General features: G+C 40.3%; 1 long non-coding RNA gene across 1 annotated transcript in view; it reads left to right on the plus strand.

The window, feature by feature from the left end:
* The window catches only part of LOC146424844 (uncharacterized), a 92,130-nt gene that overhangs the window by 19,546 nt on the left and 45,185 nt on the right, over nt 1–27,399 (plus strand). The window contains exons 4-6 of the long non-coding RNA XR_014846805.1: nt 11,915–11,973; nt 12,304–12,502; nt 25,804–25,961. This is a non-coding gene — a long non-coding RNA (uncharacterized LOC146424844). The remainder of the gene's footprint in view (nt 1–11,914; nt 11,974–12,303; nt 12,503–25,803; nt 25,962–27,399) is intronic.

Here is a 27,399-nt window from a genome sequence, read left to right on the forward strand (position 1 = left end):
TGAATTGGTGTAGAGGCACTTCAGCTGGGCTATCCACCACTTCATGTTCTGGGAAGAGCCCTCTCTAATTCTTTTGGGATGATTTACAGGTATTTCACTGCTGTTACCTAAAGTGCTGTTGTTTCTGGTTCCTTATGGATAATCCAGTAGAGCATCCTCTTTCTCTGCTAAATGTAGTTTCAAGCTCTATTAGTATGTCCTGTCAGCTTGTTCCCCAGAGCAAGTGTCTGAACACTTCAGTACGAAGGCTTGCTTAAGTACAGCACAGAGATGTAGTAGCTTTTATAAGATGTATTTCTAATTCTGCAGAACTTGGAAGGGCAGAGCATGAAAAACCATCTGGAAACAAAAGAAAGGAAGGAATATTGTGCTGAGTCTAATAGGGGTCTTTTATTTTTTGTGAGAAAGCTGTTGAATGGATCACCATGTGCTAACAATAAAAAATGCCTAAATAAGCAAGTAAGGCCAGCTTCTTAATAATGATAATCAAGGTCAACATTTTTAAAAGTGCAAACTACTAATTACAGAAATATGGGGCCTAAACTTACAGTCTTTTCCACAGGGAGAGTTTTCTTGGCTACACTAACAGTGCGCACCAGAGTAAATAGTGGAATCATAGAATGCTTTGTGTTAGAAGGGACCTTTAAGACCCTTTAGTTCCAGACTCATTGCCATGGGCAGGGACACTTTCCACTAGACCAGCTTGCTCAGAACTCCATCCAGCCTGGCCTTGAACACTTCCAGGGATGGGGCAGCTACAGCTTCTCTGGGCAACCTGTTCCAATGCCTCACCACCCTCACAGGAAAGAATTTCTTCCAAATATCTTATCTAAATCTACTCTCAGTTTGAAGCCATTCCCCCTTGTCCTGTCACTAGAAGCCCCTGTAAGAAATCCCTCTCCAGCTTTCTTGTAGACTGCCGTTACGCACTGGAAGATTGCTTTAGGTCTCCCCACAGCCTGCTCCTCTCTAGGCTGAGTTAGTGCAGCTCTCTCAGCATGTCTACATAGGAACAGTGTTCCATCCCTCTGATCACCTTTGTGGCCTTCCGCTGAACCTTCTTCAACAGATCCGTGTCCTTCTTATGTTGGAGCTCCAGTTACATTATTTATAATATTTCCATAAATGATCCATCCATTCATAGATGCAGACAAATCCTTCAAATGTCTCATTTCACCTTCTTCCATCATGAGGGAGATACTTGGGCTTAAAAGCACAGTTTCTTTAGAAGCTCTTGGAGAAGATTCAAATCTGACCGAAACGTAGGTGTTCCCAGTTTTGTTGATTGTTTAAGATTTCCCTCCTGCAGAGTGATTTACATTGAGCTGGCAAACTGAGTAGATGAAAACAGGCAGACTTTCGTCTTATTTCCATTGTTTATGACAGATTGGGTGTTGCCTGGAGGAAGGTGCATGTTTAAACAAGCTCTAAGGTAAAATATTGGCGAGTCTGCAAGTGCTGAAAATTGAGCATGCATCATGCTGAAATGATGCTTCCTCAAGAGAGAAAAAACAATCCTTGTAGATGTTTGTTTAGAGATGTTTCACAAGATGTCTAAGGTTTTTGAAAGGAGAAGAGATACAGATGCCATAGTTAAATTTTCTCTAAAGATTAACCTGTACCCACTGAGAAGGAAAATAAATGTACTAAGTACTAGTTCCCTACTCTCAACAGTGAAAATATGCTCTTTAGTTTGGGATAATTGAAATGTGTCAGGTAAATTTGGATGAAACAGCCATTTTTCCTTCCCTATAAGTTCTTCACCCCTTCTGTGACTTTTTCCACAGTCCTCAGATTTGTGAGAGTTTCTTTTTCTTGTAATGCTGAAAGGTGAGAATTTGCTTCAACTTTTTCTGTGGCCAATCTCCCTTTCAGAAAGTATATCTAACAGCACCTCTCTGATCATGGGACGTAGTATAACTCTATGTGATATGCCTAGTTCTGTAGGCTGAACAGGTATTTCGTTAACTTTTGCAAATACTCAAATAATTTAAATTTTGTTCCATTGTAAAATTTCACTCACAGATTGAGGTAAATATGGCATTAAATAGCATTTTTTCCCTTTCCCTATAACTTTTGGAAAATGAACAAGTATTGCCCTTGTTTTGCAGGCTGGCAATGAGGGCAGAATAGTTAATAGTACCTAAACTCTTCCACTTAATGTGGAAGGGTTTAGGTACCTAGAAACTAATTGGAAGCAATGAATCCATGAGGGCAACAGAACCTTAGTCACTGAGGCTGGTGGGCATTTGTAGCAGAGTCAGGTACAGCAGGTTGCTTGGTGCTGTGTTTGTTTGGTTTGAGTATCTCCAGGGACAGAAATGACCATCCTCTCTGGAAAACCTGTTCTTGTAACCTGTTCACAGTCATTTTTTCCTCATAGTTAAATGTAATGTCTTATTTTGATTTGTGCTTACTGCCTCTTCTTCTTTCACTGGATATTACTAGGAAGAGTCTGACTCCATATTCTCTCTTCTCTTCTGTTGCGTATTTATGCACATGTATAAGACCCTCCTGAGACTTCTCTTCTTCAGGTGGAACAGTTCCAGCTCTCTTAGCCTCTCTTTCTGTAGAAGGTGCTCCAATTCCCTCATTGCATTTGTGGTCTGTCATGAGACTCACTCCAGGATGTTCAGTGTAGACCTGGACCCAGCATCTGCATGTGCATCGCTAGTGCTGAGCACACAGAAAGGATCTCATCACTTGACTTACTGGCAGTGCTCTTCCTAAAGCAACCCAGGATACCACTGACCTTTTTTTCCTCAAGGGCACACTTCTGGCTCGTGGTAAACTCCACTCAGACCTCCAGCATATTTTCTGACAAGCTGCTCTACAGCTGTTCAGCCCCTGTACATAGCCCCACTGTGTGGTGATCTCATGTATGTCCAGTTTGTACCTAGACCTATGCAAGTGTGTAGGCATCCTTGAGTTTTCATCATAAGGTACTCTAGGCAGGTATCTGTGCCTAGGCTGCAGCTGGCTTGACAGGTCTGAGGACTAGTTTCCAGGTCATGCCTGAGCCTGTTCAGAGGTTCTTTGATAAATTATGCTGTGCCTACAGCTCCAAAGGGATTCAACACTGTGACTGTGTTTTTATCATGCACCTGAGTGTGTACTGTCAATGAATCATCCCAAAAGAGAGCAGCCATGGTCATTTTCATTCTTAAATACAGGTGGCAGTCTGGCTAACTGTGTTTTTTTGGGGAGTTTTGGTTTTGGTTTGTTTTTTTTTAGTGCAACAGGACTTGCTCAGCAAACAAGGAACCAGGCTTCTTGGTTTTCACAATTTCAGGAAGTTCAAAATAGCAGCTCCAGAGAACCCAAGTTCAAATTAACTCATTTTCTTTTCGGGCCAGTGCGTACATGCTGTTGAGCAGCCTTGGCATGATAGTACTTTTAAGAGCTCAGTTAGGCTGGATGCTGTTTGTAGGCCTGCAGGAACAAGCTGTCTTTCCAGAGGTGCTCAGATACCATGGCAACTGTCACTTTAGAAGCAGACAAATAGCAACCCAAGCTCCTGAGCCATCCCATTGCCCAGAGCTACTGAGGCTTTGATAGTTCCAGTAAACATTAGAGGTTGCACTAAGCTTGATGTGACCAACTGCAACTCCAGTGACTTCAAAGGCATTTGTCCTACTGTCACCCTCACTGAAGTTACTATTTCAGTGACAGTGAAATAATTCCCATCAAGCACAAATTACTTAGAAGCTTTTGGCTAGAACTTAATCGTAAAAGTTAAACCTGTTTGTCATAAGTTTTCTCAGTGAACTGAAGACAGGAAGTCAATCAAATTTTATTTTTTTATTAGGATGTAAAAGTTAGACATGGCTACACTACAGGTAAATCCCTATAGAGAGCTTCCATTGCAAATACAAAATCCTGTCCGGGGAAGCCGGACCAGGCTATATTATAAAAATTAATTTCAAGCAATTTACATCTGTTCATTGCAAAAGCAATTTGTCTCGCAGCCACTACATTGAGTGAGAGAGTTTGTTTTGAAAATGTAACATATGATAACAGCGAAAAGCAAGGGGATTGCCAAAGGGCAGACTGAAAGGACTTGTGGGTATGCCAGATAGGTCAGAATTAGGATTGCCTGCCAGTTACTGATCTGAAGCATTTGTACGAGGTCTGACTGGGATGAAGGTCATTTTCACCATAACAACTCCTGTGGTGCTGATAACAGACCAACATTTCAGGTGCTGCTGGACAGTGTTTTGGCAGCATCAGAACCTTCTGTGCTCGCTCTTACCCCCAGTGAACAGATTGGATTGTGTGAGAGGCTGGGACCAGACACAAATAGGCAGGTGACCCAAACTGACCAGCTGGATTTTCCATGCACTACAGCATTATGTTCAGCAATAATACAGAGGGAAGAGTGGAGTTAGGTGGGTTAGCTGTCTATTGCTTGGGAACTGGTGGAGCATCATGTTAGCACACGAGGTGGTTAGTGATTGTCTTTGCAGCATGAGCTCTGACTTTTTCGTTATTTCTTCTTCCACTTTTCCATTGCCTGTTAAACTGTTTGTACCTAGAGTCATGACATTTTAGGGGCTTGCTCTTTCTTTTTATTTTTATGCATAAAACTGGGCTTGGGGGTGGGGAAGTGAGCAAGCATTTGAATGGTTCTTAGGTGCCCACAATAGTCTAGTGTAACTCATGTATATATCAGTTTTCAGGACAGCTCTTTAGGTTTGTATTTAAAACCTATGAACTTACGGAATTGAAACTTTTTGTAGAACAGAGTTTTGTGCTCTAAAGTCCATGGAAGCAGGGAGCCTTGAAAAGGGAGCCTCACATTTTCTAGAGGGCACCATGTGGACTGAGGAAGGGCCTCTGAATTGCTCCAGTCCTTGCCTTATGTTCTTTGTCTTTCATAGAAAGTGAGAGTGACTGATAAGACAGCCTTTAAACTGCAGCCACCTTGAGAAGGCTTCTGTCAAGAAAGATGAGGACTGCTAACAACTTTGCTTGCTTGTTTCTAACCATTGTGTTCTTTCCTACCTCGAAGTTTTACTGCCCATTTGTGGATTTCATGTTTCAAGGAAGGCTGGCATTCCTTTCTCCTAAGAGAAAACTGGAAATGTGAGGAAAACTGCAAAACCATGATTTTGGATATCAAATAGTGAAAATATTTGCCTGGTTTAGCTAAGGGAAAAGTATTTCTCAGAGAGAAGTTCCATGCCCATAAAAACCTGGTTAAGGAAGTAGAAAATGTATTTATATGTTCACACTCCAAGGAGCTGATCATTCAGTAAGAACCTATTCTGGTGGTTTATCCTTGAAGCCAGTGCATCTCTGCTCTGCGTGATCTGAATGCAGGATCAAGTCTTACACTTGCTAAGGACTGAATATGAAGAACACAGACACAAAGATAAACATTATACAGGGTCTGGCTAGGATGGAATTAATTTTCTTCCAGATGGTGTTCTGTTTTGGATTTGTGACTAAAGCAGGGGTGATGACACAGTGTTGTGGCAGGGCTTGTATGGCATTGGGGCTTTCTTTTTTCCCAACTCTGCCTCAGCAAGAAGAAATTTGGGGGAGCATGAGATGTTGGGAGAGGATGTAACCAGGACAGTTGACCCAAACTGACCACAGTGATATCCATAGAATATCATGGGTGGAGAGGGTTTGGGTTTTTCCTGAATGTAGACATTGCTTGGAGACAAACCAGGTGTCAGTATCAGGGTGCTTGTGGGAAGTGAGTGGCTTCTTTGCATCACTTGCTTTTGTTATTCTTGTTGGTTGTTTTCTTTCTTCTTCCTTGTTCCTTCCTGTTTTAAACTATTCTTATCTCAACCCCTGAATTTCCTTGCATTTGTTCTTCCTATTCTCTTGTCTGACAGTGGGGGAATGATAATGTAGCTGTGTGGGGCTGACATGCTGGCCAGCATTAACCCCTGACACATTCTGCCTAAAATAATAGTCATCTGTGTCACCTGGCAGGCAGAACTCACACTGATTTCAGGACCTTATTTTCACTCATGTGCATAAAGTTACTAATGGCTAAAATGTTTGTTGAATAAGGCCCCAAAACAGAAAAGAGGCGATGAGGCTTCTGAGAGGGAGAATTGCACCGGTGAATCCTATAATACGTAGCTAAAATAATTTTGTGACAGCTGGCAAATCTTACTTTGTGTATCTAAAGAACTGCTTTTATACAGGTGCTTCCTGATCCAGTCTGCATGTAGCCATCACTCTGTCTACCCCAGAAAAGAGTCTCATTTGAATGCTTGTCTTGAATGCTTGTATTGAATTATGACTGGTATCTCCCTAATGACAACATTTTAAAACAAGCTGTGGCATGATGCCCACCCCTCCCAGCCCTTGGAGGGCCTATCTTTTACCTCTCAGTGGGTGTGATATCTCAGGACATCTTCCCCGTCACATGAATTTGCTAATTGATGAAATAACAAGGACAGCTTGTCTTGTAGTGAGTTGTTCCGGTGCCATGGAGGTGACATTCCCAGCTGATAATAAGCATCTAGCCTTGAAAGTGATATTGTAGGAAGATTAGCTTGAATTTCTGACTGACAGAAACTTCACTTTACAAACTATAAAAGCTGCACCATAGTTTCACAAAGCAGAACTCTTCTGCACATTCCTTGGAAATGTGTGGGGATCTCTCCTCAAGATTTGGGACGCCTATCTTGAGTTACTGTTCTGAGTGCTGAGTGAAAAGTCTCTGTGTACACTATTGGCAGTTCAGTGGTAAGTTACATTTAGTCCTAATCTATACTAGTTATTTTCTAGCTCTAGTATGTTATGCACTGTTTTATATAATTGCTAGTAGTTCCTTTGAATTATCCTGTGTAGTAAGTAACTCTGTTTAAGGCCTTTTGTCTGTTAATCTCCTGTCTATTCAGTAAATAACCCATTTTATAATAGACCTGACCTGCCGTTCTTGAGAACTTGTGAGCCAGAGCAATTTAAGTGCAGGTCACCTGAGTAAAACTGCTGCCAAAAATCTGACCCTAAGGCAGGGCTTGTCTAAAGCTCTCAACTGATCCATAACACAAGTGTATGAAAAAGGACTTGCATCTGGAAAACCACCAAGACATTTACATTGTTAAAACTTTTAATATTTTTTACCTCCTGGACAGAAGAATCATGTATCAATAACAATGGACAAAGCTAGTTTGGCTTTAAATAAAAGATTTTGTCTATAACTTAATAGAAAACTTGAATGCTGAACTCAAGCAAATGCTGCAATTTATCCGTTTATTTCCAGTTCCGTGGAGATATCTACATTGCAATACTGCTTTAGTATAGCACCGTATAATAAGCATTTCCCAGTAATTGCTAGCATTAGTGTTACACGGCCACTGATGCCTTACCTTGGGTGCACTATTACAGAAAATACTAAAATGGGGATATTTCTCACTTGGGAAAGCTGAGATATCACCTTAGCCTTTCTTACTTGATTTAATGTGCCCTAGCCAATGTCCCATCAAGCTGACATTTGAATGCAGATAACATTGGCATATATCTATATATATGTATGTATGTATGTATGTAAATAAGTAAAATAAACATTTCAATGCTGTCAAGAAGAGATAGAATATGAGTAGCTTACTGAAGACTATAGATAGAGAGCATGGGAAACACCCTTTTGGAGCAGCAGACACTGATCTGTTATTATCAGTGATTACTTTCATATTGTGAATAAGGGTTTCCTAGACACTTATCAGATAGTGTTAAACATAAACTTGGGATAGTTAAATGACATGTAAATGAATTATAGCATAAACACAAGTGATGCTGCATGAGTTTTTGATTGGATTCAAGATCAGAATATGAAAAAGCAATCAGAACTTGGCTGGATGTTGTTCAGCAGATCCTGCTCTGGTTTGTAATCACAGATTCAGAATTGAACAGCATTCCAAACTTGTGGCAAAGTTAGACTTTTCTGTCTTGATTTATGAAAATAAAAAGTGATCCATGGCATCTAGCCTGAAAGATGCATATCCTTCTATCCCTTCCTCTGTCAGCTGAGCTCAACTGACAAACTTAGGTTCAATCTACTGCAGTTCATAAGATGTGAAAATGTTGGTAAGGACTTTTCAGCTTTGGTCTCATTTCCCTGTCACAGTGACCTGTAAATCTATAAAATCACATTTTTCTGATTACTTGCTTACACTTTTTGTCCACGCCCACTCAGCTGATATATGCTTGAACCAGTCGTTCTTGATAAAACAAATTGAGCTAGAAATCAATGCTGATATAAAAACTCATAAGAGCAGCTTCAATTCCACTTTGTTGAGTGCAAATCTATTTTCTTCCAATGAAGGCACATCTGCTTACAGAAGTGATGAATGTGGCACTGTGACAAGTCATAAGCATGTGTTTAGCTGTAAGTATGTGCTTAAATCCCTAAGCACTCTCAGACTTAAAGCATGTGTTCATTTGAGCTGAGGATGCTATTGCTGATTCTAAAAACTGTGAAGAAAGCTACTAAACTGATGATGCAATAGGAGCTGAGATGGCAGTAATTATATGGGTGTCATCTTAAAAAATGGATATTTTTCCCCTTGCTGTGCTTGTAAATGCCATGAGAAAACATGGCTTTCCAGGCTATTTATTTGTTTGTTTGTTTATTGTTCATGAAAGAGATGTGGATAATCACAGTGGAAGTATTTTCCATGGATTTTGGGTATTTCAGTAGATAGGAAAGGGGATCAATGTCTACCAGATTTTTTCAGGGCTGCCAAGCTTGTGACTATGGCACCAGTATGAGGAAGGTGCTTCCTTCTTGCTACAGGGGTAGCACCACTGGAAGAACAAGATGAATACACTTATTCTCATCATTGCTTCAGGTGTAATTGAAGAATAACTGGTTTCAGGCAGTGAAGGCTGTGACTGAAAAACATGCACCATCATGCAGTTTGAGCTAAATTACACCCATGTTATGAATTAAGTATAGACTTCATTGTGCTTTTTGCCCAGTCATGCTCAGCAAATGCACTTCTTTTGTAAGGCATATTAGACTGACCTCCACAATACTTGAAGGAAAAAATGTGAGCCTGCATAATGAATTAACTTAGGTGAGCTCTTTGCTTTACGTGGTCCAGAAGGGCTGAACATGTTCATACCACGGGTAAGTCCACAGAGAGCTGTAAAAAGCCTTAGTCTTTCTGAAAATGGTTCGAGTGTTCTGCAGTTTTTTTCAGGTTTTTTCAGGTTGACCAACTGTATTTTTCCTGGAAAGAGATTGTTTGCTGCAAGCCAGTCTTCTCATGTCTGCTGTCCAGCCTGTGCATCTCTTTCCAGGGTGGGCGAAGCCCATTCTCTCTGTCTGCACATCCTTCTCCCATCCTCTGTATTTGAATGTTGCCTGGCCACTCTCCTGTGATTTTTGTTTTAATCACTGCTTCTTCCTCCTTAGTAATTATTGCATCATGGATTGTGAAATGTTGATAGGATTGGAAGTATGACTAGTAAGATACCTTTTATTTTGTATTGTAATAAGATAAATATTTTCTTATGGTATCCTTTCTATTACATATTACACAGGATGATTCGTTGTTACAGTGTACTGCTTGTATTTCAGAATGTCATATGCTGGATCAGACATTACTCTGACAAAGTGACAAGTGCCTTTGTCATGGTTTCTTATGTATTTACACCACCCACTGGGTGACATATTCTGTTGAATTAACTCTGAAACAGTACATTTTCTATCAGCACACTTATGCTTGAGAATGTATTGTACTTCTGCATTGAGGATTACAGCAGTTCATGAAGAAAGGACTGGATTATCTTCATCATATTCACAATGAAGAAGGCAAATATATGCATGCTGAATACTTCAGTTATAGTGGTGCATAATTGTTTGTTGTTCCATGACTTATCCCAACATACAAGTTACAGTACAGATAACAAATGAAAGCTTAAATTATCTGAAGATAATAGCTTAGGTAGCACTGCATTCATGAACAAAGAACACTAATACTTACACTAAACATCAGAATGACTTTTTTCCCCCATTTGGGGAATCTATTATTAGCTTTCTTATTTCCAGTCTGGCTTAATTTTCTGCAACCTAGATTGGCTCTGGCATCATTGTATTTCAGTTTCTTTCTACTATTGTGTCCATGGTCTTATTATCTGTCATTGTACTTGGCCTGCCATTTCAGATGTTAGATGTAAGCTGTAACATTTATGTAGGCTATCACAATAAATGGCTTTGGGATAGTAATTCAGAATGTTTTGCCAATGCCTCTGTCCACCTCTTGAAGAGCAACCTGATGCAACTACCTTCTGTCTGATTTAATTGTTCCTTTCATTCTCCCCTCCATCAACAGTTGTTACAGAAATTTAGGAAAAAACATGTATTGCACACACACACTCCTCAATTGCTGGACAAAAAACTTTATCACTTTACAACCTTCAGATAAATTGTAATAAACCTGTGGCAACTCCTGTTAGAGTAGGTGAGTTACTACACTGAACTACACAATAGCATACATCTACAAAAATTTTGTCTTAGTCATGGAGGTATCACAGAACTGTTTGAATTGATCTGGATTCAGCATATAGAGGACAGGCAATTTTAAGTCCTATAGGTTCTCATCATGCTGAGTACCATAGAATAAGAGAAAAATAAATTATTTCATTACTGAAATGCATAGTTATAAATGCTATTATTTTTTGCAGGCTGAACCAGGAGTGTGGCCTGTTATACAGGTTTTGTACAAGATATATCAATACAGGTTGTATCAATACAAATTATGCTTGTAGTGATTGCAGGCTCTGATTCAAGATGAGAAGGCCTGTGTAGAACTAGCCTAACTTCCCATTAAGGGGAGACTAAAGTTCACTGGCTGTTAATTAAATTATACTGGTGCCATTTAAATGATACAAGTTTTATTACAAAAGAAAATAAAGACCCAGGTGAAAGCTGCTCCATCTTTTAGTGAGACAAGGTGATCCATGCAATCTGGTGCCATTCACACAGGACTAGATTGATATCAATTGTACAGTGTGAGTCTTTCAAGATCTGCTATGAAGCCTATTAATGCTAACTCTGTTCTAAGGAAAAATGGCATAGGTCACTGAAGAAAAATAAAATACATAGAAATAGCATGACTGACGTATAATAATTTTGCCAAACTTGAGAAAAACATGATTAACAATACTCAATGCATGGTCTAAGCTTGCCACAGGCACTAATGGATGGACATAAGCTTGCCTATGAAGAGGGAAGCTGAAATAACCATTCCAAACACAACCTAAACCATGAAAGTGGAACTGGAGGTCTGGGCCAGACTACCTCTTAAGAATAAGGTATCCCAAATGAACAATGCAGCCATAAATAAGCTAGCAACATTTGGAAGATTCAGGAAGAGTAGACAGGAAAATAAAATGTATAGTGATGACATTTTCATGGTCTCACATTTTATGAACCTCCAACACTACTTCCTTGATTTATAAGGTGAGTTTTTTTAATGCAAAAGTATGGGATCTGTAGAAAAAATAAAGATGGTATTAGAATGCAGCTTCTTCTGTGTCACAGAGGAGGAAGTATCAATCAGAGCTACACAATAACTGCAAACAGCTGAGAATACCCATAAATATGGTTTAGACACAGAGCTTTCTGTGCAACCTCAGAGGCATATTGAAATGCCAAAATGGAGAAATAATTGGCAAACTGGTGATGACCATCACTGTTCATCATGCTTTGCATAGCAATGAGTATGCTGAGTGCCCTTCTCTCTGCCAGCTACCTGGGCAAGCTATTGAGATTTTGCTAATATTGCAGGTAAATGAGAGTCAGATGGCAAAAATGTTTGGGGTAAGGGCTTCTTTCTCATCCATCACTGGAAACAGCATCATTCACACTTGCAATGACAGATCAGGACTGAATTAATAAAGAACAATTTCGTAATTAATGATTATTTGCTTATTGCAGGAACAATGTGTGGATGAAGCCCCCTTGCCTGGGTATTAGTCAGAGCATTATAGGATATGGTGAGTTGCAAGGGACTCACAATGGTGAAAGTGTTTTGAAAACTTTTATAAAGGATGTTTGTGTAGAGTGTCCCTGAGACTCCACACCATTTTAAGAGCAGTGTGGCAGAGGGAATAACCTGCAGCCCAACATGTGATTTCTTCTGAATTTGAAATAAAAAGGCGTGAAAGTTCCTATTATGAAAAGATCAAGAAAATGACACCCCTGGAGCGGGTTTTTTTGGGTTTTTTGGTTTTTTTTTAATTACTGTCACTTTTTCATCAGGACCAATTTTAACATGGTTTCAATCAGACATTTTCGAGATGCTGACCCTAAATTTCTCTTCACAGACAGACATCTGAAGTGAACAGTTGCTCCTTTGGTTTTCCGGAGTACAGCTCATTTTCAAATGAAGAAGCTGAGAGCATTCCCTTTTTTCCCGTCCTCCATGTTGTTCATTGTGGGCAGCTGCACAGTCCAAAGAGAGTTGCTGAAAGGACCATTCTTCAGATCTGTTAATTTGTTGGCATGGCTTCTTGGGTATAGAAGGTATGTTTTAAGAGATTTGTTAGCAGTGACTCCAGCAAGAGTTTGTGACAAGATAGAAAGTGCCACTGCAAGATATCCTAAATGATCGATTCCCCCTCTTTTTTAAAATTAACTTGGATTTCTATATAAATAGATCAGGGCTCTGCTATTGATTTGCATTTACATAATTTCCATCCAATATGTTTCTAATGTAGTTTTGGCTTTGTGGGGCTCAAAATAACAGAACACAAAAATCACATATCTATGTATGGAGTATGTTAATATATTCATTCTATCAACTTGTTTTCAGAATATACTTATGCCACTCAAGTGATACAGTTCAAACCTAAGGCCTGGTCTGTCTAGGAATTGGCTAAAATGGGTGAGCTTGACACTACTCAGCTTACACTGATTTTTGTGATTTTCTTTTCTTGATATAAAACCTTGTGATTAAATTCTCAGTGTTAGGCACAGGAGCACTGCATAGGAAGGGCAGCTGAAAACCTCACAAGCCCATTATTATGAGTAAGAACTCCTTCCATCATAAAATTATACAATACATGGTTCACCACAAAACATGAAAAAATAGACTAAGTTGGTGTTCTGTTAAGATCTGGAAAATCAAGAAATTAATCTAAATCAAGCAGTCCAAAGCACAGAGGGATGTGTGCTCATGTGCATATGTAAGTGTATAATGTGTTTGAGAGACATTACTTGATATCTTAGAGCCCTAATACTTCATAACTTTGAATAAAGATTCTGGATGCAGTTTTGATAGACAGCAAAATATCCATATGGTGAACCACCTGCCATCTTCTTCTCATTCAAAAGTCATCTTGTTTATTCATTTATTCCTGATGAAGATAAAATTTCAAGTAAGAGTTTCCATTCTACTTTAAATGCAATACTCTTCTAATGAATGAAACACAAAATTACTAATCATTATTTCCTCTTAGTCTACCATTGCCTTATACAATATATAGGGTGTACATGAAAAAAAAAAGATAGTGGTACTGCTATTCTCCTGTGGCAAAGAGAGAAAATGGAGGGCAAGAGTCTGTTTAGACAATTCCCATCATACCTCTAATAGTGTGTCACAATAAAGGGGATATATCTGTTATTAGTGGACAATTAGACTAACCAGCATGAGATTTTTGCCTTTCAGCAAGGCAGTATACTGTGGGATATTTTTATTGAAGTTTTACTGCTTTTGTAACATAAAAGTTTTTATAACTAAACTCTCACTATAAATCAAATATATAAGTCTAACACTACATCAATGAAGTTTATTTACATATGAATAGAGGCCAGCACACATACCTGAAATAAACCATGAGAAATCCAGGCTGCTGCGCTTAGGTAGAGGTGACACACATTGAGGCAGGACAAAAAAGCCAGAGGATTAACTTCCATAGTTTATTTCTCTTCCTCTCCCCACATTTGCTCATAACAGGCCACAAATAAAATCTTAGGGAAAGAGCACAAATGCAATTCTGAAAAACAAAGAAAGAGCTTTAGAGGTCATAGATGAAGTTGTCATTGAAAGCAAAGAAATAGGAAGTCGAGGGCATTACAGCATTCATATTGGCTGAATTATAAAATCTTGAAAACCTTTCCACACCTTTAAAGAGATGCACAACTCAGTGAAATGGAGATACAGGTTTTAAAAACAATGACTAGACTGAGCTCTGGATTCCCTAAAGTGTTAGGCTGACACTGCTCCTCAGGACTGCCTGGTCCATGGCCATGTTTGTGCCTCGAGAGTTCTTCTATTCATGAGGCTTTGTTAGGCCAAAAAAACCCACTTATACTCAAAACTGTATTAAGCTCCTTCAGCCCAATTAGCTGTCAGGACATATGCTATGGAAAAGACATTTACACAGTATTTGTACTGTAGGAAAATAATACTCCTAACTGAAATAAGGATATTGAAAATCTGAATGTGTGTAGGCTGAGGATGACTTGTGTCAGTGGAATTTATTGATGGGAGGGCTAATATGATAACCTACCGTAACTAACCATCCCATTCCTTACCCATGGACAGCTCAGCTGTGTCAAAGACAAGGCAGCTGTGTGTAAAACTGCACCTGAATCACTAGCAGTTGCAGTCCAATTACTTTGAGGTAAAAGGATAACCTTTTATTTCCAAGACAAATTGAACCGATCTATGGCATTTCTGAAGCAACCTAAGCCTCTGTGTGGCAAAGGTTCAGCACACTCAATAATTTCTCTAAAATGCATTGAACAGCTCTTGGGTTACCCAGAAATAACCTCTTTTACTCTGTGTTTCAGTTTCTCTCTATTTCTACTGTCTGAGTACAAACTCCAGTGCCAATACCCTAGGATAATCAGCATAGGTGACATTGCCAAATTTTGCAAGGTGATACTGCAGTCTCCAGGAGACTCGATAAAGGGGATGATTCACATTTAAATAAACCCTTGGCTCTGACAGTCTGGGTAGTGTTTTCCCAACATTATAGCATTATGTGACTCTGCGTTAAATTTGCCTGCTCTGTAGCAGCTAAAATCATACACATACATCCATTTTGAAATGGGCTTTTTCTCTTTCTTCCCACTACTGTCAAGATGTGACTGAGTGTGCTAGAGAAGCTGGTGAAGTGGAAGTGAAACAAAGAGCTTTTTCACCAAGGCTGTCTTCATCTCCAATGGAATGAGGTTTTGCTGTGTGAAAGACTTGGCTGCATTTGGGGTCGATTCAAGTTTTTTCAGTGTGCTCTTGCCTCCTTATGAGATTGCTATTTATTTGTAGGCGTAGCTGGAAGAAAGGTCCTTCGGCCTTTGCTGTCATGATGTAAGTCTAAATGCTGGATGAACAAAGCTGTTGGGAAGGGATCGATCTGCCAACAGCCAAAGGTCAATGCTGGGATAAAAACTGCAAAAATAAAATCAAGCCACCATAGCCTAAATCCTTCAAAGATACAGGCAAAATGCCAAGATGGGTCACCCATAGTGACAAAGCACAGGTTGCAGTGGCCATCAGCCAAGCTAAACAGCACACTGAGTGGCTCCAGTCATACAGACAAACAAGCCTACACCATGCAAGTATCACGTCTACTACAAACACACTCCAGTAGCGTCACTAAATTCACAAAAGATGAGTTGTGTGAAATGGACAAGGTGGGATGCTAACCTTTCACTGTCCCCATATTACCTAGATAATGCCTACGCAGGTGCCCATCAGACCTATGGCAGTGAATCTAGCTGAGTGCGCACTTCGGAGCTCAGCATCAATGCCAGTTCCTGTTACTAAGAATGAGTTGGTCATGAATCTTATTGCATACAGCCTTGAAAGAGAACCTTACCAAGTGTATTTTTCCCTTATATCACCCTGACTAGCCTTGCTCCACCCTGTCCTTAAGTTTGCTGTCTGCTCTCAGTGGTTGATCTGCTCTGACCTTCAGCCCATTTGGAGTATAGAGGAACCATACTCCAGAAGTCTCCTGCCTTCACTGTCAGTGGTCTAGTGATACTTTTGCATTCTAATTGGGCTAACTGGGCAAGCCAGAGCAAGCAAGGAACATGACAGAGGCTGATGAAAGGCTTTGCACAGGAAAGAGTCTCCCAGCTGCGGCCCACATCAGTAGAAGAGTGTCCTTGTCACAGCCACTTCCCAGACCTCACCGTGCTCTCCACCAGGCTCTGCCACAGCACCTCTGGGATTATTGCCTTCCCTCTCTGATGAGGCACAGGAAAGCCATTCATGTACTGAGGGTAGATCTGCATGCCGAGACAACTAAGTCATTAAAAGCACATTTTTAAAAGAGAGACAAAGCACTGGATGTTGTTGATAGACAAACTTGAGCAGGATCTTTCCTTCAGGGATTGGTGTACAAGCGTGTCTAAGCCAGAGATGTTGAGCAGATGGCCTTCTCCTTTTTAGGTATGGATGCACTTTGGAATTTTATAAACTCCATGAAAGGAAAATCAGAGCGACACAAAGCTATTTTTTCCTACTTAGCAGCTGGAAGTAAGGCAAATTTATCAGCTTCAGTGGTGTCCCTTCTGAACAACAGCATCCAGCAAAGAGAAAAGGCAAACAAGTAATCCAGCACAGCATGGCATTGTTGAAATGATCTCTGTCTTGTTTTGTGCACCTGGAAGAAAAAACTTTTTGGTACAAGGCAAATGTAATTCAGTCTTTGTGCTGACTCACACTTGGCAATTAGCTGAGGAAAAACTGCAAAATATGATTATTTATTAATAATTGGGATTTTTTGTGTGTGTGTGCATATGGACAGCTGCAGCTCAGTGGGATTGAGAAACTAGGGTGGACTGCATTTAGAGCAAAAGAAGTACTTTACTGAGTAAGCCACCAATCCCTGTTTTTTTCTTTCTTCCCCTTTCCGCTCTATCATATACTCACCATACAACATCTTTATCCATATTCAAGTGCACAAATATAATTTAAACCACACAGTCCCTTCCTGCCCATCTACAAAAGGATTTGTTCCATTGCAGTGGAAAGTTACAGTGTTTATTACATCTCTGTCTAAGATGAACCTCAAAGCAAGCATTTTATCCTCTCTTATATAATCATCATAAGGTAGAAAATGAAATTTCCAAAATCAAAAAACTGTAGGAGAGTGACAGGGAACCACATGTCAGTTTTTACTTTGATGTATGCTATGTTTAAAAAAAAATCTGGGAAGGAGAGGTGGTGAGGAGAGGAAAAAATGCTCTGAGTGCCTTCCAGGAGATTTCCTCTCTATTGCTTAATTCTTTATGTTGTAGAAGGAAAGAAACAAGCTCTCCTTGCTGCCTGGAGTGAAAGTATTCTGAAGAGACATTGTAAGAACTTAATTTAGCACCATGGATGGTTTCACATTCCCACTTGCATCTTAATAAAGTAAACATCACCTCATGGTTTGCAGTAAAGCTCTAATGATTTTTAAAACTTTGGTGGGATTGGCTGATAAATGCTTAGTTCCCTGAGATGATTTAGGAAAGAGCTTTATCTCAGACTAGTGAACTTTATCACCTGGTCCAGAGCTAAGGTGGAAGCTGGAGTTTATTGTGTGCTTTTATCCAGGCTGAGTGTTAGTTTCCAAAATGTCTACTGCTGTTTATTTCCTGGAAGAGCAGTTTAGGTGCTAATGGTCAAGGGCAGTTGAATACATAAATGTCTTTCTCTCTCTCTGTCCCTCTCTTCTCTGTTTAGTAAGACATTTAAGCACACACTGTACTACTTCAAGAAGCAGAGACCTGTGTTTCTCGCCTAGTGGCAATTGAATCCTCCCTACCTGCTCTCATTATTTGGTTGCATCTTTGAAGTAACAGCTCTTTTTCTTTCATGCTTTTCCTAAACTAACTCTGTCTCTCCTCACTCCTCTCTGCCACCTCCTATTTGCACTTACAACTACTGTCAGTGTCATCTGTGCCTGCCATCTGCTTCCGGAATATTATAAAGCTGTAATCACAGGACATTTTGAAATTTATTCAGACAAATCAAAGACATTCAGTTGCTGTCAGGGGTGGATTTACAGCCTAGAAAGGCATAGGTCTCTTGGCAGAGGCTCTCAGAAACAGCAGCTGGCAGAGAGAGGCTGGAGGAGGTTTCCCTGCCCAGTTTTCCATTCCACCTGGCTCCTGACCCCCAGCATTTTTGCATTCTCAGGGCTGACTTCAGCTGAGATCAGCTAACTGTGCCAGATTATTTGCAATTTAGTGGTAAATGTGAATCTGGGTGAGAATGAGACCAAAGGAATTTTTCACTTGTGACCCCATTTAGGCCCAGTCTGTAGAAGTGTATAACCACAGCAGTAACCTCTGTCTTGTGCCTTTTACAAATAGGCTGTACCTCAGTATGCATTTTCTCTTTATTATTTGAGATAGGAGCTACTTTATTAAGTCCGAGCAGTACCTATAACAGTGGCCTAATTGCTATCAAGGGCCTCTAGATGTTATTCTCATAAATTGTAGTAGTAATATCAGATGGGGAGTTATGAGTATCTTTCGACATGGATAGCAGATGGTAAGGGTTGCACTGTTCAGTTTATACTCTCACCTTCCAGAGCAATGGAATAGATTGCAATACACTGTGTTTGCATTTTAAGGTGGTGTGGACTGCTTCTACTTCTCCAAGAGAGGTTCTACAACATTAAATATCTGGTGCCAAGGACCCACATACACAATACACATATTTTAGGGTGGTGGAGTTTTTGCTTTGGGCTTTCTCTACTTTGATCTCTGAGGCTGATTTGGGGCAGGAGTGCCTTAGGTGCAGACTTGGCATGCAACTTCTAATTTGGCTTCATGCAAAGAAAGACTAATCCATGCTCTGTGCAAGCCAGGGTGGAGGTGATGGAGAACTGCACACTTTATAAAACTAGAAGGCTGATTTTTGCAGTACACTCCACTGACTTAGAAACTATTTTAAATCAGTTTTAAAATGTTTCTTCTTTCACAGTTCATTTTCATACATTTGATGGATTGGTGTGCCTTTTAAAATGTTTCTTCTAGGTCTCTTGGTTTCCAAAAGCACCTTCAGTGTTTTTATGGATATCCCTAAATGGAATAATCATTATGTAGGAAAAGCTACAGAAATTTAAAAAGAGCTGTTACATATTTCTGCAAAAACAAACCAGTTGCTCAGTGGATTCTCTTTTCCCCCAAGACTTTTAAAGAGCTGGAGATCCAGCCTGAATGTCATGTGCCTATGGCCTCAGGGAGCTGAGTGCCCACTGCCTGTGCTGCCCATGGCAGCTAAACTGTTGCAGGCTCAGCTAGTAGCCAGATGCAAGCCAACTTAGGGTCTTGGAGGCTGTAGACACAAGCCACATCTGTGGTCAAATGCTTGGCAGGTATTAGACCACAGAAACCAAATGAGTAGAAAAGCTTCATTTGGCGCTGCTGTTGCTGCTGAGTTGATGTGTGGGAATAAAGAAGTGTGACCTGCTGACTTGCAGTGGCAATAATGCAGCTGGAGGGCTGCAAAAGCAGGATACTCTAATCCCAGAGGGGTTTTTTTGTTTTTTTTAATTTAGGGGGAGATTTTCAAAACATGCTCAAAGGAGCTAAATGTAGCACACAGTGAAAACAGGAGCAGTGTTTTCAAGGGATCAGAATTAGGACCAGTTTCTTCCCTATAACTACCAACCCCCTGGCTGATGCCGCAGCACTTGATAGCATTCCCTCACAGGTGGGAACACTGGTGAATGTGTACTTAATTTGAATTTAAAATCCCTGACAAGGACATCTTGAGAAGAAAGGTTATTCACCTGATGCACTGGCTTCACAAGGGATGAGGCTGGTACCATAGTGCAGAGGAAAGGGCAGACATGGAAAGGATCAGTGAGGGCAGTGGTAATGAGAGGTAAATACCAAAGACAGGGAAGAGGGCATAGTGTATTACCCTCCTTGATGAAATGCCTGAGCCCCTTGTCCCATGGTGGCAATTACCTTTGCTGTCAGGTAATGTGGACTGGCAGCAGAGATCTAGAAACGGAGGAGGAAATTATGGTTGTGGCCAAACAGGCAGGAAGGCACCCAGCCCTTGAGTCATGCTGCTGTGGGGAGGCTGTTGTGGGCATACAGTGGTGAGGCAGGCAGTGGTACCTACCAAACCCCCATTTCAGTGCTAGTGGGTGAGTTGGACTCCAGGCAAGCACAGACTTCTTCGTAATTGTCCAAATAATCTCACAAAAGGACTGTATAATTTAAATGAACAGCAGATTACTTTAGGTGCAGGTGCAAAAGGTAAAAGTGGTTTTGCTACACCCAAAATGCACCAGAACAACTGAAACTTACTGGGACAACTTGAAGCAACCTTCATCTCCTTGCTCCATCCCACGGTTCCTGTATGAATGTGCTGATGTGCATGTCTTGGGATGGGATGACAAGCCTCTTTACCCACTTAGCTGATTTCACCATGAGAAGCAGAAAAACCTTAACAACTCAGACAAGGAGCCTTATCATGTTCATCATGAAGTTTGAAGGTCCTTGTTCTGGGCCATGACAAGCAGGTGTGACCGCAGGGGTTGGAGCTAAGGCCCTGGTCCTGCAGCTGAATCCCTGTGCCTGCACTACCACTGCTTGGATGTGGATGAGGCATCCCTTCCTCTTAGTGCATGGTGGTGGTCAGCAAGGACAGGGGGCACAGCCTGGGGATGGAGAAGGGTAGGTTTAATTATGGTGCAGAACACGGGAGAGGAACTGATTCCTGAGAAACAGAAATTCAAGGTGGGATAAGACCATTTTCTTCTTGCCTAAATTAGCCATAGACTTGTCAACTTTTTAAATGGGTGAGGTGTTTTTTACAAAATATCCAGCAAGACAATTTTAAAACAGCTTGGGTCTTGGGTAGTTAGAGCTTCAGAGCTTTAAATAGGGTTTGCTGTATATGCTTAGCTACAAACTGTCAGGTATAAACCAACAGTATATTAGTGTATGTTAGGCCAGTATACTGTAAACTCTGAATCTCAGCCTGCTTCACACAATTTTGTCCCTCATTGATCTTATATCTGTCTTTGAAATTAAAAAGTTTGCTGAAGTAACTATATCTTTGTAATAGAAAATACTGTAGGAATTATTTTTTATGTGCAGCCTACATTGAAACTGGTACAGGTCCATGGATCATGCATACTTTACAAAAAATCTGGCTTTGGTTGTAAACTCTGCATATTTCAAGAATGTAATTTCTTCAAATCCAGTGCAGGATTCCTAGTAGAACTGAAAGCAGGATTGACTTCTAACTGTTCAGGTTCAGTGCTCCCAGGACAGTCCTTAAGAGACACATGTCTGGGGAGCTCAACATGTAGTCTCCTAAGTTCCTAGATCTGATCTTAAGTATTAGCAAAATTGTGATACCACAGTCTCACAAGTGCTGGTGGGAAGGCTGAGAATGTGACGTCATAAAATAGCAAAAGGCAAAATAAATTTGGAAGTAAATAAAGCAGAGAAATTTTTATTTTAATTTTCTCTGTTTTAAAGTCACAGAGTGGCAAATAACATAATTATAAAAATAATGTGATTTTTCAAGATGCTTCTTTCTAAGAGATTCTAATCAAGGCTTACTGTTTGTTCTCTATATTCAAATGATAAATATTTTGCCATTTACAAAATAATTACTTTATAACCCAAGGGCTGGTACCTGCAGCTAAACTTGTGCTTCAGCACACTCTTCTGACTTGAAAAGCACTCATAAATCACAATCTAAACTGCAGATTCACATCCTTGGAAACCACTTTAACAGAAGCATGGCAAGTCATTTAGGTAGTTGGCAGAGCAAAGCCTGTCATACACTTACACTGCAGGCATGTAACCTGTTTTTCCTTCTTCCATCTGCTGCATCAATTTGGGGTTGGGTAGGTACTATGCAAAACAATAGCTGCTACCATTTCAAAAATACGTATCATTCCCCTGTAGCTTGCAGCCTTTTCTATCCCTTCCTATTGTATCAAGATGTTGACATCACCCACTTCAATGCTTTACTGAATCTGAGGGAAAAGGAGCTAAAATATAATGGGAGCTATGGTTTTGCCAGGAACATGGCAGACCATGAGTAGACCATAGACAGATGGTCTGTTAAATGCTTGTCCTTTACAAGGGTGGGGAATATCACTCACACAGTAAAAACCATGGCCTTGGGCCACCCCCATGGCCAGGAAACCTGCATAGGAGAAGAGTGCTGCACATTTTCCAAGGTCAGACGTGGATGGGTTCCCAGACAGAGGCTGGGAACACTCATCCTGGGAGGAACCTGCAGCACTGCACTGGCCTTCCCCTCTGTAGGTAGAGCAGAGCAGTGAAAGGGGGTGTTGAAGCATCACTGGAGCCAGTCTTGGTTCATTGCAGGCTGCAGGGAACAGCAGAGCTTCAGGGAAGCCATACTGCACCAGGCTGGTAAAGCATTGCTGAAGTTACCCGAGATTACTGCCCTGGAGATCTGGGTGTGTAAGGCATAACCAAAATGCTGCGGTGCAAGGGGTGCCTGATGCCCATGTGCCTTTCCTACTGGAAATATTCCTCTGTAGATCACTGCATATTTTGGGTGTCACTACCATCCTTTTCTCCCCAGTGCCAGGCCGCAAATCCCTCTGTGCCCAGGTGCACTCAATGCAGCTGCTTGATGATACAGAAAATATCAACAAAGTGAAAACATTCCAATAATGGGAATGGGAGATGAGAAAGTAAGTGGCAACAGCAGGAAAAGTTTAAGGACTTTTTCAGCCAGAGTTTCCCTTTTTAGAAGTTAAATCAGGACATATAACAAACAAGGACAAACTGAAAGTATCCCCATGTGTTTTGTTTCTTGTTTTCTCTTAGGCTTAGATTTGCACTTCATTGTAGCCCAAACTCCCATTAGAAACATCTGGTTTAAGTCTGTAGGGTTATTTGTTTATGGTTTTGGCTTTTTATTTTCATTTTTCTCCCTTTTACTTTTGATTCTCTCTCCCCTCTATCTTTACTCTAGTAATATTTTCTCAGCTTTTGTCTTCCCTGTTTCTCTTTTATCTTTTCTTCTCCAGTCTCTCCAGGCATCTTTAGCTGCACTTGTCTGCTAAATGCACTATCTTCAGATGACCAGTACTCAAGCTTTAGAAGGACCTCATCTTTCCTTTATTCTTTTTTTTTTTTTTTTTTCCACAACCTTTTACTGTCTGCAAAACCAACTGCAGAGTGGGAGAGAGATTCTCCCTCCTTCCCAATACACAGTGCCACCTTTCTTGGAAGTGGTTTTCCCTGACTTCTGCAGCTAATGGAATAATTTTCCTTCCTAGTTACTTTGGTGAGTGTCTTTCTGTCTCCCAGTGAGTGGGGCACCTGTGTGAGGGTTATTGGCATCCAGACACTTTATCACACCTTTCTCTCAAGTAATGGGTTTGATTTTCATGTTCATTAAGATTGCACAACACCTGGTAAAGTGCTGCTTTTAGGACTCTCTAGTCTCCCAGGTTGGTGTGAAAGGGGTTTTGGCTCAAGTGAGAATAAAGGCCAATACTGTCATCACCTGCTGTTCAAAATGGCTTGTTACTTACTTTTCTTCGTGAAATTGATGCTGTCAGTGATATGAGAGAAGGAGGATGCTCTTGCCACTAGAAGCAGTGCAGTGGCTTGAAGGATTCCAGACTCATTCACATTTTTGCCTCTTAGGTAGTGCATGATGCTCATTAGGTAATACAGCTTGAGGCCAGTTATGGTCTCCAAAGAATAAAAAAAACCTTTCTTTTTTAAAAGTGCTGTAGGATTTGTCCACTTTAAGATTTATTTTTATTTGTACAGCACAGATGGCCCAACCATCCCTCTCTTCACATGGAATAAACCCAAATGTCTCAACTGCAAGAATTACTTTTTTTGTAGGTGTACTCATTTTCATCTCCTTGGATAAGTTCATTTGTAGGATGTTCATGAGAAGAACTTTTGCATAGCCTTAGCTTTGTTTAGTTCAAAGGCCCAGTTACTTTGGAGAATATCTGATTCCATGCTGAGTTTCCTGGAGCACCATTTTTGCTTTAAAATCAATGCCTACTTTGTTTTTTAGTGATTTGCCTTGAAAAAAAAATTAGAGAGAGAAACTCTGTATGCCTTCTTTCATTTATAAAACATTAGTCCTAATCTGTGCTCAAAAATAAATAGGTCTTCAGGGTTTCAGAAAGCTGACACTTCATGTTCCTTCCATAGTTCCTTTTTCAGTCAAAATTTTCCCTTTGAATAATTTGCCCATAAGCCTTTTACACAACATTGATACTTCTTCACCTCTTACTTTTCATAATAACTGTTGTAATTTGCTTCAATCATTTTCTTTGTCAGTGGGATGACATATATCTCCATTAGGTGACCTTTTAAATCCCATTTCTCTGAAGGAAACAAAACCAGATGTCAAGTCTGGGTAGGTTTTTTCTGTATTTTGAAGTCTCCCTGCAAAAGTAGCTGGTGCATCACCCTAAAGGACAGAAGTAGCATGAGTTTGCAGGTATCTGTGACCATATCTTCCCAAGGTCACAATTTTCAGTGGGTATATCTACACCAAGGCACTACATTGCACAATGACAAAAATTGCCAGCCTTTGTCTGGTAAGCAGCCAGGTCTCAAATCTCTTCCACTTGCAATCTGTTTTGTCTTCATTGAGAGTCTTCTGGAGTTTGTGAAGGACAGTGGCAGATACAGAAATTCTTCAGTAGTTTAATTATGCATTCAGTAAATCTCATAATAATGGGGTATTATATTTAATTTTGTATTGTACTTATTTTTAATAAGATGCAGACTATTAACTTCAGATGTCAGAATTCAGCTAGTTTGTACTTTTCTAGTGTTTCTTCAGACTGTCAGCAGACTTTGAAAGACATTATGATTCACATACTGTTCACCTTTCCATTTTCACCTCAGAAACAGAGCATTAGAGATGCTGTTAATAAGGACAAGACAGACTTTGAAGCAATTCTGCAGAAGTTGGTAAATCTGACAGGAATTTCTGTGGTGGAAGTGTATTTCCACATATTTGTTACAAACACACACACATACTACACATTCATATGTATATGAATTTGCTGCAAGAGATCTCCGATTCGTTTAAAATTATGGCATGATGTAATTCTTTCACTCTGTCCCTTTATTGAAGCATTAATACATGTTTTGCATTAGGTGATGAAAGCAATATTTTTTTTCCATCTACCTCTGTCTTTTAATTTTTTTTCTAGTTCTTTCATCACTGTCATTTTATTTGCTTCCATTTGCAAGTTCATTGTTTTAATTTGCCCTTTGTAATGAAATTCTTCTCAAATTACCTGCTGTTTTCCATTAGCCAGTGTGTCTACCTCATTTTTCTGCTCCTTATTTTCTCCTATGATCATCCCTCTTTTTTCTCCTACCTGCCATTCTGTACAAAAAATGTTCCTTCCTTTGCTGCTCCAAAACTTTCAGGGAGGGAGAGTTTTGCCTGCTATTTCACCTTTGGATAAAATGGTGAAAGCTCTTACATTGGTTCAAATGATAGAAAAGGAAATAGAACTAGAGGAAGAGGCCTGAGGTCAAGTAGTAGTGCCAATATTATTGTCTTCTCCGTCCTTCATGACTCTTATCCTTTCTGGGCCTCTTTCTTCCTTTCACATGTGCACATAAATCATAAATATTATGCTATGCAGGTAAGGCCCAATGGTAGCATCTTAGGCTGATGATATTAGGGATAAAATTCCCATTGAATTCCGTGCTCTTCAGTTGTTGTCTGAGGACACCAGCTACTTATTAACATAAATAATCAGCACTATCTCTATTTGTGGAAAAATATCTCTGTGGACACTTTTGAGGGGAAGCAGAACCAGGCAAAAGAGAAATAAGTGAACTGCCTTTCTGTTTCCTTTGTACAGCACATCTGCCCAGCTGTGCCTTGCTTTGCTGCTGACTGCTCCTGGGAACTCAAGGACATGTAAACCTGGATGTTTCCAGTGGATGATGTCTCTTTGGAAGCTGCAGCTGAAAATCACTGGCTGTCCTGGTTGGGGTACTCCTCCAGCACTCAGCTCAGGTAACATCCACACACACCAGACCCAATTAGTTACTCCTGGCTTTTCTGTCAGCTGTGCAACCGCCTGCTAATTGTCAAACAGCTGTAGAGGTCCATGAAGTACTGTCTCCCCAGTACCTGGTCCACATTGCATGGGTTTTGAGGCATGAGTAGTTTCCAAATTCATCAGCAACAGTCAACACACAGATTTTAAATTTGCTGGAGAGGTGGTTATGATCCTCTTTGCTGACCTTTCTGGTTAGTCAGGGCTCAAAAGTTACACCACACAATGCCTATATTAAGTATACAGCTCAATTTAAGTACAACATTTTCCTCACAAAGGCAGAAGAAAGGTGTTTGAAGGAGAAAGTGTATCTTCCTGTACTGTCTTCCTGCACTTCTTTATTACAAATTCTTGTATGTGTACAAATGAATTGCTATTTATAGATTGCACAGGAGAGCAAAGATTAGGCATGTACTAAAACTTGAGAATAGATTCCTTTTGATGTGTACCAAACTTGGTGCTCCTATGAGATGTTATCACTACAAATGGTTCACCCAAAACGTGTTGTTCAGGCAACTGTGAACATGACTCTTGTCATTTTAACATCTTCTGACTAGAACTTCATACCAACATCGTACATTGCCTGTAGGGAAGGCTTTTGGTTTTTTATGGCTTCTCACATCCTGGTAAGAAGCATACTTTATCCACAGTTTTGTAAAAGTGGAATTGATGTGTTAAGTGTTGAAGTAGTGTCCTGTGTTTCCCTCTTTCCCTGGTTCCTCAGAAAAACTATAAGTTGTAAAGGATGCAGTGCATTCTGTCTAGAAAGATAATGATATTTTTGCCTTTAATTGGCTTTTGGCAGTTCACACAAGTTGGGTCTTTTCCCTGCAAGTACCAAAGTTTGGCTATGTGCACTGCATTTCTCTGCTTACTAGGCAACTCCCATTTTCACTTAGAAGTGGCATTAGTGTCATAAAGCTGATTGCACTTGAAACAAAACTTTTGTATTGATGCAATAATGACTGACATAAGGGCCATTTTCTATCATTTTATAAATTACTGCAGGAACTGACAGCTTTTAGCACAGGTGGCCCTTAGCTGCCAGGAAATACCTGACCCAAAGCTTATTGTTTATTAGCTGTAAGTGTCCAACCAGACAGCCATTACATCAAGTATGAAATAATGTAATTTTCTTTTCTGCATGTTGAAAAGTTAGAAGCTGAGATGCCCATTGCCATGGATACAGGCCTGCTTGCAGACTGCATGTGAGGCACTGGCCACAGGATGAACAGTCCCACCATCCTCTGCCAGCTCTATCTCACTTGTTTGGGAGGTAGTGAACACTGGAATTGTGCTTTTCCTCCTGCTTTCAATGGTTTTGCTCCTTCAAATGTGAACAGTCCTTTTCAAGAAGATGAAGGAAAGTCCTCACATTTTTCCTGACCCTGGGTG

The sequence above is a fragment of the Lichenostomus cassidix genome, chromosome Z (genome assembly GCF_008360975.1).
Source record: "Lichenostomus cassidix isolate B80296 chromosome Z, HeHo_3.0, whole genome shotgun sequence".
In the NCBI taxonomy this organism is placed as follows: Eukaryota; Metazoa; Chordata; class Aves; order Passeriformes; family Meliphagidae; genus Lichenostomus; species Lichenostomus cassidix.